The sequence below is a fragment of the Notothenia coriiceps genome, unplaced genomic scaffold (assembly GCF_000735185.1).
Source record: "Notothenia coriiceps isolate Sejong01 unplaced genomic scaffold, NC01 NC01_scaffold00018021, whole genome shotgun sequence".
In the NCBI taxonomy this organism is placed as follows: Eukaryota; Metazoa; Chordata; class Actinopteri; order Perciformes; family Nototheniidae; genus Notothenia; species Notothenia coriiceps.
Window position 1 is genome coordinate 155,474 of NW_011350722.1, and position 13,929 is coordinate 169,402.

The window sequence follows — 13,929 nt, forward strand, 5'->3', positions numbered from 1 at the left end:
AACAAGGACCACTCCATTACACATCTTCCCGTTTTATACACACATTTTTTAACACAAACATAATTAGTTATGTAATATAAGTGATTCATTTTTTTTATATTTATTTACTTAGCAAGTTATTTTTTGGTGGAAAAAAATTGCTTGCTCTTTCGGATGGGACCAGAGCTGTAGTAAAGTTAGAGTAATATCTGCTTCCCTGGTTGTTTTCCTGCCTCCCTCATAACATTCACATTAATATTATAATTACATTTAATAATTCAATAACCTTGGGTGTAATCACATTGTTTTTTTATTTAAAAAAGTGTGTCTAAGGCAATTTGTTAAAAAACACAGCAGATGTTGTTGGGGTATTTATACACATGATGTTACAAGGTGATCTTTGGTGTGGCCCTTGGATCCATCAGTATTGATTTCTAAAGTGTTATTAAAGGGCAACTTATCCAACCAAAAGGAACATATTTAACATTATACAGCTTTACAAATAGGTCATCAGAACTAATTTAAATATCAGCTTTGGGACGATGTATTGAAAACTAAACAGGATTATATTAGCATCATGTCAAGCTGGCAAGTAAACAACAGAATGCCAACCATTTGTTTTTACACCAGCCATAAAGCAAATACAATACACACAACAAAAAACACCCTCTAATGGCACACTTACATGCTTTTGTACACAATTGTATTTGCTAAAACTATGGTTGGGCTCTTTTAGAAGAACAAGCCAGGCACTGTTTGGATTATATAAATATAAAGAGATGGATCCCTCATCAGCCTATTCCCAAACATGACTATGAATTAAATTGGGGAATAAAGATGCCTTCCTCCTTACACACAGCCCCATGCAAGATACGGTGTTCCAAAGAAGGATGCCAACCTTACTGTCAGTTGGACATTTGCTAAGCTAGAAGCAAACCGATTAATGGATGAACCAAGAAGTATCCAGTGTAAGGCAATAACATTTCCTTTTGACATTACTGATCTTTGGTATTTTCTTCCCTTTGGAGTCATTTGCCATAAAGCTTTTCAGTCCCCATCGACCCTTACACCCTGCATCTAGATACGATTAGATATATTCCTCCCAATTACAACAACTGGCCCTTTAAGGCATAAAGGTCCATAGTACCTTTGTGGTGATGCATGGGGTACCGCTCCACCTTTGGACCTGGCTCAGGCTCAGTGTCCGACAACGTCCTATCTGCAGAGGAGCTTCTTTGGGCACCCAAACGGTGAGCTGCACAGGCCGAAATGGTGGCAGGTTAAAGGTGAAAGTTCACCGCAGAGACTGCCGACCGCGCCATTTTCCCTTTACCGTTCACCCAAGACCTTTGGTTACAGTTTGGGGGAAACCTGAGAGGAGGACAAGATAAAAAGAAGAGTTTAGTCTGGGACACGTGCATGCCAGAGATGATATTTCCATTGTGATGGGTCACACAGACTTATGATCCTCCCTGAAAACAATTTGGTGGCATTCCTTGACACACACAGAGAACCTTTTGAGAGCCAGAGTTATTTCTAACTATTTGCGAGCGTAACAAGGAGGCTTTGTTTTTACCTCAAATGACCAAAAGAAAATACTATTACTTCCACTTGTGAGATTACTCTCATGTGCTAAGGGCATTTAATTGCATGGACTTGCATCATATCGGTGCTAGACTAAGTCACGTTTGTTGGTAGAGACACCTAAGAGCGAGAGAGCTCCATACATGTTGTCCCAAATGTGTGACGTTACTAGAGAAGAACAGTGTTAATTACCAAGCGCTTGTTAGCAGATGGCCGGAAATGGACCGCTCCAGTGCTTACATGCCACAACGGCGGGTGGTGCTTACTCAATCTACATCTGGGTTCAGTTGGTCTTCTACATGTACTTCGAGCCGGAGCAGGGCGCAAAGAGATGATTCACATCCTCTACACCAATCCAGCATCTGTAAGGATACCAGATGAGCTTATTTAAGATGAATCTAAGTGTGTGTACAATGGCGTGTTCTTCTTTGTTTAAAATCTTCCTAGAATGAAAAATCTAAGTGTACATGTGGGTTCACTCACACAAAGAGCATTCAAAGATATCTACTATTCATCCATTATTATTGCTTACTCTTTTAATGCGAGGATATCAACGGATTATCGATGTAAACACACCAGTCCACGAAGAATACGCCCAACAGCTATTAACCAAAAAACAACAACATGGAGCAAACTACACATAAATCAAAAAGACATAGTGCCTGTTCATGAAAACATTTGGTAAAGCATTCGAAACAATATGGTGTAGTGTTATAGTCAGATAAATTGACGAATTTTACTTGTTAATTAGAGAAGTTAATAAAAGAAACGGGCGAGGACAGAAGCGACTTTAAACGAGCTCTTCTCATTATTTCCGAGAATCTCTCATCTATCCTATGGCACTCCACTAGCTGTCTGGTCCAGATGTGTGTGTGTGTGTGTGTGTGTGTGTGTGTTGGTTGTGTGTGTGTGTGGTGGTGTGTGTGTGGTGTGTGTGTTGTGTGTTGTGTGTGTGGTGTGTGTATGTGTGTGTGTGTGTGTGTGTGTGTGTGTGTGTGCGTGCGTGCGTGCGTGCGTGCGTGCGTGCGTGCGTGCGTGTGTGCGTGCGTGTGTGTGGGCATGTATTAATTCGTTAATTCGTTCGCCATCTCCACATCATGTCTCTGGCAGCTGTAGTTTTTTATTTATTTGTATTTAACCTTTATTTAACCAGATAAAAAGCATTGAGATAAAATCTCATTTACAATGCTGACCTGGCCAAGAAGGCAGCAACGTTACACATAACACATAACACAAACATATAAAATACAGAGAACATAACTAAGAAAACAAAAGACAACAAAAGCAGTTACTACATTGTGCACACACACACACACACACACACACACACACACACACACACACACACACACACACACACACACACACACACACACACACACACACACACACACACACACACACACACATACACACACACACACAGTTAAATATACTAAGAGAAAAAAAACAGAGGAAAGGGAGAGACAAGTCAAATGTAAACGGCAATACAGCCTAACAAAAAGCTACGAGTAAAATATTTAATAATATCATAAAATGTGCATTAAAACATTTGTTTCACCACTCAAGCTATTTGCTGTGTGATCGGTCATTTTAACATGAACATATACGAATAAAATGGAAGAAAAACAATTAAAGTGTAAACAACTTCAATGCAATTATCTTTGTAGAGCAATGATAAAGAGATGAATATCTTGTAATTATCCTACATTTTTTTTGATTTATAAAGCATTTTGAATTGCTTTGTGTTGAAAAGGGCCACATAAACTTGTCTTGCCTTAAATGCATTCTGTATAAGTAATTTGCAGTTCATTCCTCAATCAAATTCAACACTTTTAAATCTTAATCTTCCCGACCTGATAGTTTTTACCCTATTCTTTGACATTTTTTTGAAATGCTGACAAAATGAACTCAAACTTAATTTTCCTTGAATGTTTCTTTTGGGCACTGAACCAAAGAGCTAAAGTAGTTCAGGAACCTGTCGTAGAGATGACAGACCTACGGCTACAGTGGCACTTCAAGCAGAACCTTTGTGTTTCCCTCAGCTGCTCCTGTCTTACCTTCACTGGAAACTTAACGCTGCCACAGTAACCGCGTGCAGTTTTCACACTGATTTTCACCTGGAATATAAAATATTGAAGAAATAGTTTGAGGCACCAACAGTCTAACGTCCCTTTGATGTTAACAAGCGGTAAATCAGGTTTCAGAGAGAGAGGAAGATGAAGAGGGAGACTGTGCGATGGGGGCGGGGAGGGGGGACAATAGAAAAAGAAAGGGTCAAGAGAGGGAAATAGTGGATGTTGGTGGAGATATAAGGAAAGTTAAAGTGAGAAAAAAAAGAGTGAAATTGAAAAGAGGAAGCTGAGAGGAGAAGGATCGGGTATCTTTCCTTTTATGTTGGGGATCAGCAGCGGAGAGGAGAAAGTCAAATTGAGAAAAAGGTAAAGGTGACAGGAGATATAGAGGAAACGGTTTCATTCTTATTTACAAAATATGAACCTCTTTTGAGATCAAAGGGTTTCATGAGGAAACAAGACAAAATGTTACACATTAAAAAATAAAAAGTGTGTGTTCTATTGGTGCTTTTTTATGAGCCTGATTGCAATATACAGCCAGAACCTGACATGAAACCTGAAGACAATATTTGTATTATCAAAGCTAACAAATGTCCATCAAAACTTCCAGAGCCAGGCAAGTAATTGAGTGTTAAACTTCTCCTTTTAGATATGTTTTAATATGTTATACTTATTAAACATTTCGGATTATGTTAGCTGTAAAGCAATTTTAACTTATGTTGTGTGGCAAAGCTGGCATAACAACTCTGCTTTTTCATCAGGTAAAACCACCAAATGATCAGAAACACACCCGGCATGACATGTTTAAGGTTCTATATAAAAAGCAGCAAAACACTGTCAACTATAAATAAATAAGGTTGAAATAAAAATATGCCAGGTAAAATTGCTCTTGGGGAAGTGAAGGCTTTGGGAAATGATCAAGAATTGACTTTTTGAAGCCCCCTGGTATGAATGTGTATGACTATGAATAATGAAAGAGGTTGTTGCTGAAAGAGAGCAAACACACAAGGGAACTCTACCCCAGGTAAATGAATGTAAAAACAAATACTTGTGTACATTTAAACCCAATAGTAGAGTGAAGCGGGACTGAGGGGAAGGAAATGCTAAACCTGTACGTTTGTGGGAAAAAGCAGTTTTGAAAAGGTGGAAACACTTTGAAATGGGAGGCAGTTACACTTTGTGAGAAAAGAAATCAGACAAAAGCAGTGTTAAATGAAAGGCTAATAAAATAGAGGAAAGGGCAGGTAAAAATAAGGCATTGTGCAGGATAAGTGCAGCATTGAGAGATGAAAGAGATTAAAAAGGGTATAAAAAAGAGGGTGAGGAGAAGTTATATACATGCCAGGAAATAAAAAAGAATCAGAAAAGATGAGGGGGAGGAACTGAAAGAGAGAGAACAAATTAAATGTATTGAACACAGTGTTGCAGTCATCATATTTACCTTCAACATAGTTCTTACTTAATTTTTCTTTGGTAGATGTGGGTGATTATAGTCATTTATCTTCATATTATTATTTGTATTTAAGTCTGTACTTGCAAAGGATAACGTTCGTAAAAAAATAATTTTTCGACAAAATATTAAGATAATATATTGATAAATAGATTATACATGTAGAGTGTAGCACAATGACTATACTCCTCACTATATTCCTATGTTTATTATTATTTCCTTCCTGCTTGAGTCCATTGTGTGGAAAATATGTTGGATGAGTGTCATCTTAATCAGTCACGCAGTCAGACAAGATAGAGGGAACAAATGAAACCGACTAATATCCTGGCTTTTCCGTTGTTTTGCCTGTCAGATTGTCTGGGTGCTGTCCCCTTGAAAAACATTCATAATAATCCAGTGTCTGCAAGACATTTATGCCCCTAAGTATCAATTGACTTTGTATATCAATGTTCTAACTAGATATCTGCATGTTCATAATTGTGAAAACAAACACTGTGCTGTTAAAAAGTATTATTTTCGTTCAGATTAACAAGACACTAATAATTTTCCACAGACTTTACTGTCTATGAAAAACAAGAGCTAAACAAAATAAAGACTTTACACTCAAACTGCTATAGTCCACTTTGTTTAATGATTATCTTATTTTTATTTTTCAACACAGCATGATTGGGGAGTTTCACATTTAAGACAATATTTAATTATCTCATTTGATTTGTGGTGTCCTTTTTGTGTCTGACAAACTGTATTTGGGCAGGCACTATGTGCACATGAACTGTGAACATACATTTTTGTAGTCTGGAAATCAATACTTACTTACCATCTTTATTAAACCAAGAAAATGTATACAATATATATAGATATTTATATCCCAAAGGAGAAGATCAGATTTATACCAGTATATAATGTTTTGTGGGGTTAGGTTCAACAGGGTTTAACATCTGTTATAACTTTAAATATTCCCTTTTGACTCTATAATTACTGTTAACAATGAGCCCACAGTTTGGATGAATGATGGTCTGTAATGTATATCAGTGTTGACAAATGTAACACTATAATCTTCCATAATTAATAGCTTTTTGCCCTCTTATTATTTTAAATAATATTCATCTCCTCCTAGATCCATTGAAACACAGTTTAAAATGCAGTAAAACGGTTGGCAGTATTCTCGTGGATGGGCTTATGTGTTCAAAGCAATTATACTAATGTCTTGAAACCATGTGGTTTACTGATTTTAAAACGCTGCAAATTTAAAACATTGCTTTAGATTGGTGGAGGTCACATACGCTCCCTGGGTAATCACAAACCCAAAATGCCACCGTTGTGGCAGAAAGGAGCTTCAGAGGCATGTTATTAACATTTCTTTCTAGAGCACTTGGCAAAACAGTGTTCCAAAGTGCTTTACACAATGGATACAATCCAGCAAGCAATCAGTGACAAAATATATTTTTGTCTGAAAGAGCATGAGTGTTCTGTTGAAACTTGCTCCAGTCTGTGCTCAAGGAATGCCACACATCTGTTTCAGGAGGAAAACATTAAGTCTGTGTGACATCACATGGAAATATCATCCTCTGCATGCACGGTGTCCCAGACTAAACCTCTTCTTTTCATCTTGTCCTCCTCTCAGGTTTCCCCCAACTGTAACCAGGTCTTGGTGAACGGTAAAGAAATGCGCGGTCGGCAGTCTCTGGCGGTGAACTTCACCTACCTGCACCTTTCTGCCACGCTGCAGCTCACCGTGTGGGTGCCCAAGCTCCCTCTGCAGATAGACGTGTCGGACACTGAGCTGAGCCAGGTCAAAGGCTGGAGGGTACCCATCATCACCAACAAGAGGTACATGACCTTTATGACCTTAAAGGGCCAGTGTTGTATTTGGAGGAATATATCTAATCGTATCTAGATGAGGGTGTAAGGTCATGACTGAAAGCTTATGCAAATGACGCCAAAGGAAGAATATACAAAGATTAGTAATGTCAAAAGGAAATGTATCCTACACTGGATATCTGTGGTTCATCCAATAATGGTGTTGCTATCTAGCTTAGCAACATTTCCACTGACAGTAAGGTTGGCCATCCTCTTTTGGAACACCATGGATATCTTTGCATGGCTTTTTTAGAGAAGGAGGAAGCATCATTTATCAATAGTCATAGTCAATGGGTTGGAAGCCTGTGATGGATCATCTTCTTGTATTATTTATATATCAAACAGTTGCTGGCAGTCTTCAAAAGAGCCCAACCAGTATGTTTGTTAGGCCAAATACAATTGTGCTACAAAAGCATGTTTAAGTTTGTGTGGCCCATGGTTTAGAGGGGTGTTTTACTGTTAGAAATACATTTGTATTTGCTTTATGGTGGAAAAACAAATTTTTGGCATTAGTGTTGTTACTTGCCAGCTGACATCGATGCTAATATATCTGCAATAGACTAATATCGTTCAATACATCGTCCAAGCTGATTTATTTTAAATAGTCTGATTGTCCCTATAGTGAAAAGCTGGTAATAATGTAAATATGTTCTTTAGTTTTGTGGATGAAGTGCCCTTTAATAACACTTTAGGAAATCAACTGACTGATCCAAGGCCACACCAAAGCATTCACCTGTAACATCATGACAAATAATACAAACATACATCTGCTGTGTTTACAAATTGCCTTAGACACACTTTTTTTGATTCAAATAAAAAAATAAACATGATTGACTTGTACACCAAGGTTATTGAATTATAAAGGAGTTGTACTTATAATATAAAATGTGAGATGTATGAGAGCAGAAAACAACCAGAAAGCAGATATACTCTCAACTTTTACTACAGCTCTTGGTCCATGCGCTTGAAAGAAGACAACGCATATTGTTTCTTCCACAAAAGGAATACACAGTTCAGCGTGTGCTATGTAAATAAATAATATAAAGAGAATGTATGAGTCAGTGTTGCATGTCATTTTGTTTTATGATAAACCTTTAAATATATGTGTGTGTGTTTGTGTTTCTTTTTTTGACTGAGGGAGAAAAGAAGGAATAAACGAAGGCATTGTGTGAATGTGAGTGTCCTTTGTCTTGATGTGTGTGTGTGTGCATGTGTGTGTGTGATATAGTGCTTATTGAATGGAGCAGTTGAGAGCACATATCGTTCCAGCCAGTCTATAATTTCATATGAGGTCAAGGCCTGTCTGGCTATACTGATGACAACTATTATGGCTTTAGCATCATTGCCCTGAATGAGGCATCAGTCATTTAAACGGACACACACCCACACACATGCACACTCTCTGTGAAAGGTAGACAATGCAAGTGGGTGGATCAGTTACATGATGTTGGCGTGTGACTGTTAGTGTGTATGCGTGTGTGTGTGTGTGTGTGTGTGTGTGTGTGTGTGTGTGTGTGTGTGTGTGTGTGTGTGTGTGTGTGTGTGTGTGTGTGTGTGTGTGTGTGTGTGTGTGTGTTTCTGTGTTTCTGTGTGTGTGTTTGAGCATGTGTGTGGGCACTTATATGTGCAATTTCATACACAGCGGGACAATAAGCTGAAACCGTAGTATATAAACTGTGGAAATATCTTCAGGGCATTTATTCTTTGTCTACCCTGCAGTATACAATCTCAGATAAATATAGTAAATATTATATTTAAAAATATTGATTTTATCAGAAATCTATTAACTTAACCATTTCATATACATGTTCTAAAGTTTATCTATTTTTGTATTGACTTGTATTTGCAGTGTCTGTTTGTGATATGGAATCACTTTAATTGAGCTGTATATTAAGTTTTGATAATGGGAACACATATATATTTATTTAGGGATTCAGTTGCAGCACGTCCAACAAAATGTATTTGAAGTATGTATTAACTTCATAAACAAAGATTTTTCTCTCACATACTTTCATTAATGGGAAATAATGGCACATGTAACCTGTGATTCTCAATACACTATTAAATAAAACATTTTATTTTTATTTCATTTCTGTATTATTTTACTTTTATTCCTACTATCCTTCACAGTATGTGTCGTGTATTCCCCCTGTGGTTGGAGCCATGATGTAGCAGTACACACATCAAGCCTGTGACAAACTTCTACTCCATGGTTCTACTGCATTTGGTTTCAGCTGTGCTTTGTGGCGCTTTAAATAATGTAAGCAACTCGTAACTAAATATAGAGAAGGGATGTGTAAGACGCTGCCATATTTAAATACATAGCCTCCAACTCAGTTTCTTGAACTGAAATTCAGAGTCACATTGGGGAAACTTCAGGCTCAGATTTCAATAACAGTACACATAATAACGTGTAGCACACAATCCGTTCAACATCAGCTTAAATATGCATGTGCACTTTCTTTCTTCGTTTATAAAGAACATGTGTCCTCTCTGTCTGCATAGATGCCTGCCGGCGTCTATTCTCCATTGGTGTATGCCTGTGTGTGTGCTTTGAGTGTGTGTATGACTGTGTGTTGTTTCTATTCCCCATCTTGCTGCCCTTCCATTCTGTTATACCTATTTTTCAATTTCACCATTTTTGCTCAGATAGCCACCAACCCACACACACACCTACACACACCTACACACACACACACACACACACACACACACACACACACACACACACACACACACACACACACACACACACACACACACACACACACAACACAAACCTCTACCGCCCCTTGCTCCTGCTGCCGAGACACCAGCACACTGTTAGGCACACACTCTCACACAGAGGCACATATTCAACTGGGAGAAAAGCATCTATGTGTGAAGCCTCAGCGGAAGTGCCTGACTAAATTAACTTTTATTGTGTTACTTTTATTATTTGCTTTGGTTGTATTTGGCTTCACGTTCAAGTGTTACTGCTGATTCCATGAAACTCCCACAATAAGGACAATAATTCAGTTTATTTGTAAAGTAGAAGTAAAACAATAAAAAAAAGAAATGGAGTCCACAACGCTTAGAAAAGCAGGACAACATTTGTATAGATTGCTATGTCATCTGCATAGTGATGATTACTTTGTTTTGGTTAGTTTTTTGCTGATGAAAGGGTCAAACAGAAACATATAAAGGTGAAACAGGAGAGTTCCATTGCTTGTCTACAACATGTCCAATATAGGGGAGGTGAAAGCACTAAAGGAACAAGCAACGTTTCGGTATTTCAGGATATACTACCCTGAAAAACAGTGACAGAAGACAAAACTCAACTCTAAATCCTGCCAACCTCCCAGTATAGAACAATGCTCTGCTTGAAAAAGGCCTTTTCAGGTATAACAAAACATAAACACCTCGCCTTGTGATCATGGCTTTAACCATAAAAAACATTTGCAGTAGCTTCAGTACAGAGAAGTCCCATTTTAGAGTGTACACTTGTTAAGGTGACCTGGGGATCCATTAGCAAGAGAAATGGAGCTTAGAGAAGTTACAATAGTTTAGGTTTTTAGAAATACTCTTCTGCAGACTTTATTGACAAAGAATAAAGCACAAGGCCAGTTTGGCTACATTTCCAATTAAATAGAACGTTTGCCAGCAAATTCACTTGGTACAACTATAGGGTTTTAAAAGTGTTGCAGCTAGATTAAAACGTTTATTTTGTTTGACCTGAAGCTGGGATTATACAGTACATTACCTCGGAGTTTAGTGTATAAAAATGCCATTTAATTAACAGATAATCTGACCTTCTCTTCTCTCGTTCTCTCTCTGTCATATTTATCTTTATTTTCTCCTAAGGCCTACCAGAGACAGTGAAGATGATGAGGATGATGAGAGGAAGGGCAAAGGCTGTACCCTACAGGTAATATTCTAATTGGTTTCATGACACACAAATAGTTTTTTAATCCTTTTCTACAAAGTCAATATCCCTGAGAGACGGTGAGAGCTGTATGACCACTGAGTATAACATGTGACTGACTTGGTGTCATGCTTAGCTTTAGTTGGTTTAAGATACTGGACTTAATTATTGTGTCATTTATTGCTATTCAATACAATTCATACATTTTGTTAACGCACAGGCTAACAAGATGTACTGTAAGAATCCTTTGTTTTGTTAGGAATTGTAATTCTAATTTGAACTTTCTCTTGACTTTCAGTACCAGTACGCCTTGGTGCGAGTCCTCACTCATTTTGTCGCAGAACCCTCTGACCCCGGAGGTGAGATGGTCTTCATGCTGGGTGCGGACTGGCAAGCTGATATTACTCATTTGGTCTACGACCAGTTAAAGGTAATGTTTTTCTGTCACAAAGACGTACAAATGCCAAATGTTCCTTATAGGAATAGATCAACGATTGTTAAAACAGTACTTAGTTGCTTTCTAAGAGTCAGATGAGAAAATGAATACCACTTCATATCTAAGATTGGTATCCAGTTCCTCAAAAGATATATGGGATAGAAGCTATATGTTTCCATAAATGTTGGCCTTAACTTTAGCTCTTCCTTGATTTACGTATTGAATAAAAGCAAGCACAAGCAACTGAATGTAAAACAAATCCAAGATGAATGCATTGCAAAGCCTCATGGTTATTAATGAAAAATTATATTAATTGTGGTGGCTGTTTCTGTGATCCACAGGTAGAAGATCCTCGCATTGCCAGATTGATAGATGGAAGAACCTTGATTGGACGGGACCTGGGAATTACCACTATACAGGTGATTACCCTCTGTTCCACTCTCATAACTAAACATGTGTCTGTTCCCTCTCACTTTATTTTGTATTATTATTTGGCATTATCATCCCAGACAACAACCAGTTGTCCTTACTGAAGCTGTGTATATCCACCTTCTAATCTCACACTAAGAATAAAATATGAAATGAAAGAGCCCAACACTTAATGAAAAATAATCCTCATGTGGTTTCAAAGTTTGATCCATCTTCTAATGAAAAGGAGTAGGTGTAACTAGAAACATTATGGTGTACCATTAACGTACTTCAAAGCACCAGAGGAGCAGTGCTTGAATGTGTATTTTAAGTAATTTATGAAACCCACTTTACATCCAATATGCATGCATCACTTTTCGGAAAAGAGTCCCAGAGGAAGACTGTTGAAAACATGTGAATATATGAAAATAAAGAATACAATGGCTAGTCACATTGCAGTCATAAGCCCTCCAGAAATGAAAATACTATCCTCTCTCTCTCTTTCTTCCTCTCTTGCAGTTATAAGCCTTGCCTGCTAGCTTGTTACACAATTAGCCACAATTAACTGTCAGATTTGGCCTTAACATCTCAGTGTGAGGTTCAGCAATTACGGTACACACACACACACACACACACACACACACACACACACACACACACACACTTGCTGAATTCCAATAAGCCGGCCCATTGTAACTGAGTGTGACAGTGGAGGACAGTCCCGTGGCTTACTGTCTAACATTACTGCTTTACTCTCATATATCTGAGCTGAGGGAAAAACCCAAATATGTCACAGTCATATTCATATTTTGTTATGCTCTCCTAATTTGTATCATCTCTATATTTCATGTTACAATATATAAACTCTATTTGTATGATTTAGTATGTCACTCTAAGTGCTTGCATTTGCATGATTGCTCTTGAGAGTGTGTTGTGCATCTATCTAGATATGTCTTGGGATTTTGGGGAAAAGCTGAGTGTGTGTTTGCATCCGTCCCAATGGGAACTGCTACATGCACGCAGACACATGCACACTGATGCACGCATACAGACAGCTGTGCTCTGTTTGGGAGCCAGGAAAGAGAGTTTACCCAGCATTCCCATTAAGATGCCAGAGACGGGAGCCGTCATTTGATAGTTTGACATTTCAATTTTACCCCCAAGCTTCGTCTCCCAGAGTTTCGCCTCCTCCCCACCTCCCTGTCTCTCCCTTATTTCTCTCCCTCCAGTCTCTCTGTCTCGCCCTCTTATTCTCTGCCTGTCTTGAAGAGCAATCCCACAGCTGTCAATCATTGCATTTTGTTAGCTCGCTGAGGGTGGGATTGAGTTTGACGCCCCGACACGTTCTCTGAGAGATTTTCTTTGTACACCAATCAGATCTGCCTGTCCTCCTGTCGCCGGGCGGAGTAGCACACTACTGCACAGGGCTCCTAATCTCCATCACAGTCTGTCTGCTGCTCCCCCTCTCCATCATCTGTACCCCAATCTCTTCTGCGCTCCTTCTTTCTGCCCTCTTTCACTTTCTGTCCTCCTCTATTTGTCATTGCCTCTGACACCTACTCCATTTATTTATCTTGAGTTTGCTACCAGTGTGTTGCTTACACTTTCTCTCTGTTGTTTGTTCATTCACTCACTTTTTGGTTCTTTAGTTTTGGCCTTGTGTTTTGTTTATGCTAAATTGTCTTAGTTGGATGCTGACATTGAAGCACAGCTGGCAGGCAGACACAAACACTGTGTATGTCCGTGTGTGTGTGTGTGTGTGTGTGTGTGTGTGTGTGTGTGTGTGTGTGTGTGTGTGTGTGTGTGTGTGTGTGTGTGTGTGTGTGTGTGTGCGTTCCACTACTTGGCGTGTGTTACATTTAGTCAGAGATGTGATATAATAGAAGCAGTTTTTCTGAAATTTTTTTTTTTCTTTAAACAAAGTAATGTCGGCTTTCTCAGGACTGTGTGTTTTATGAGTCTGTTAGTTTCCTAGCTTATACATATACTGCCAGTCTATGTGGCCACAAGCCACACTTCACTTTTATCTTAAAGGTCACCTATTATGCAAAATCCACTTTTTCATGTCTTTTATACATCAACGTGTCCCCTATGTAAAAAGAGATTCTGAAAGTTTCAGGAAAAAAGATTCTCTCTCTTTTTGTCCTGATCCATTTATATAAAAACCTGTCTGAAAATGAGCTCATCAGATTTTGGCCACTTTATGATGTCATAACGATTTTTTGGTTTGTGT

The 13,929-nt window shown here is 38.4% G+C and overlaps 1 protein-coding gene across 1 annotated transcript in view; it reads right to left on the reverse strand.

Annotated features, from left to right (window-relative positions):
• spty2d1 (SPT2 chromatin protein domain containing 1) overlaps positions 1 to 13,929 on the reverse strand; it is a 20,006-nt gene that overhangs the window by 2,107 nt on the left and 3,970 nt on the right. The gene's annotated exons all lie outside the window — the stretch shown is intronic.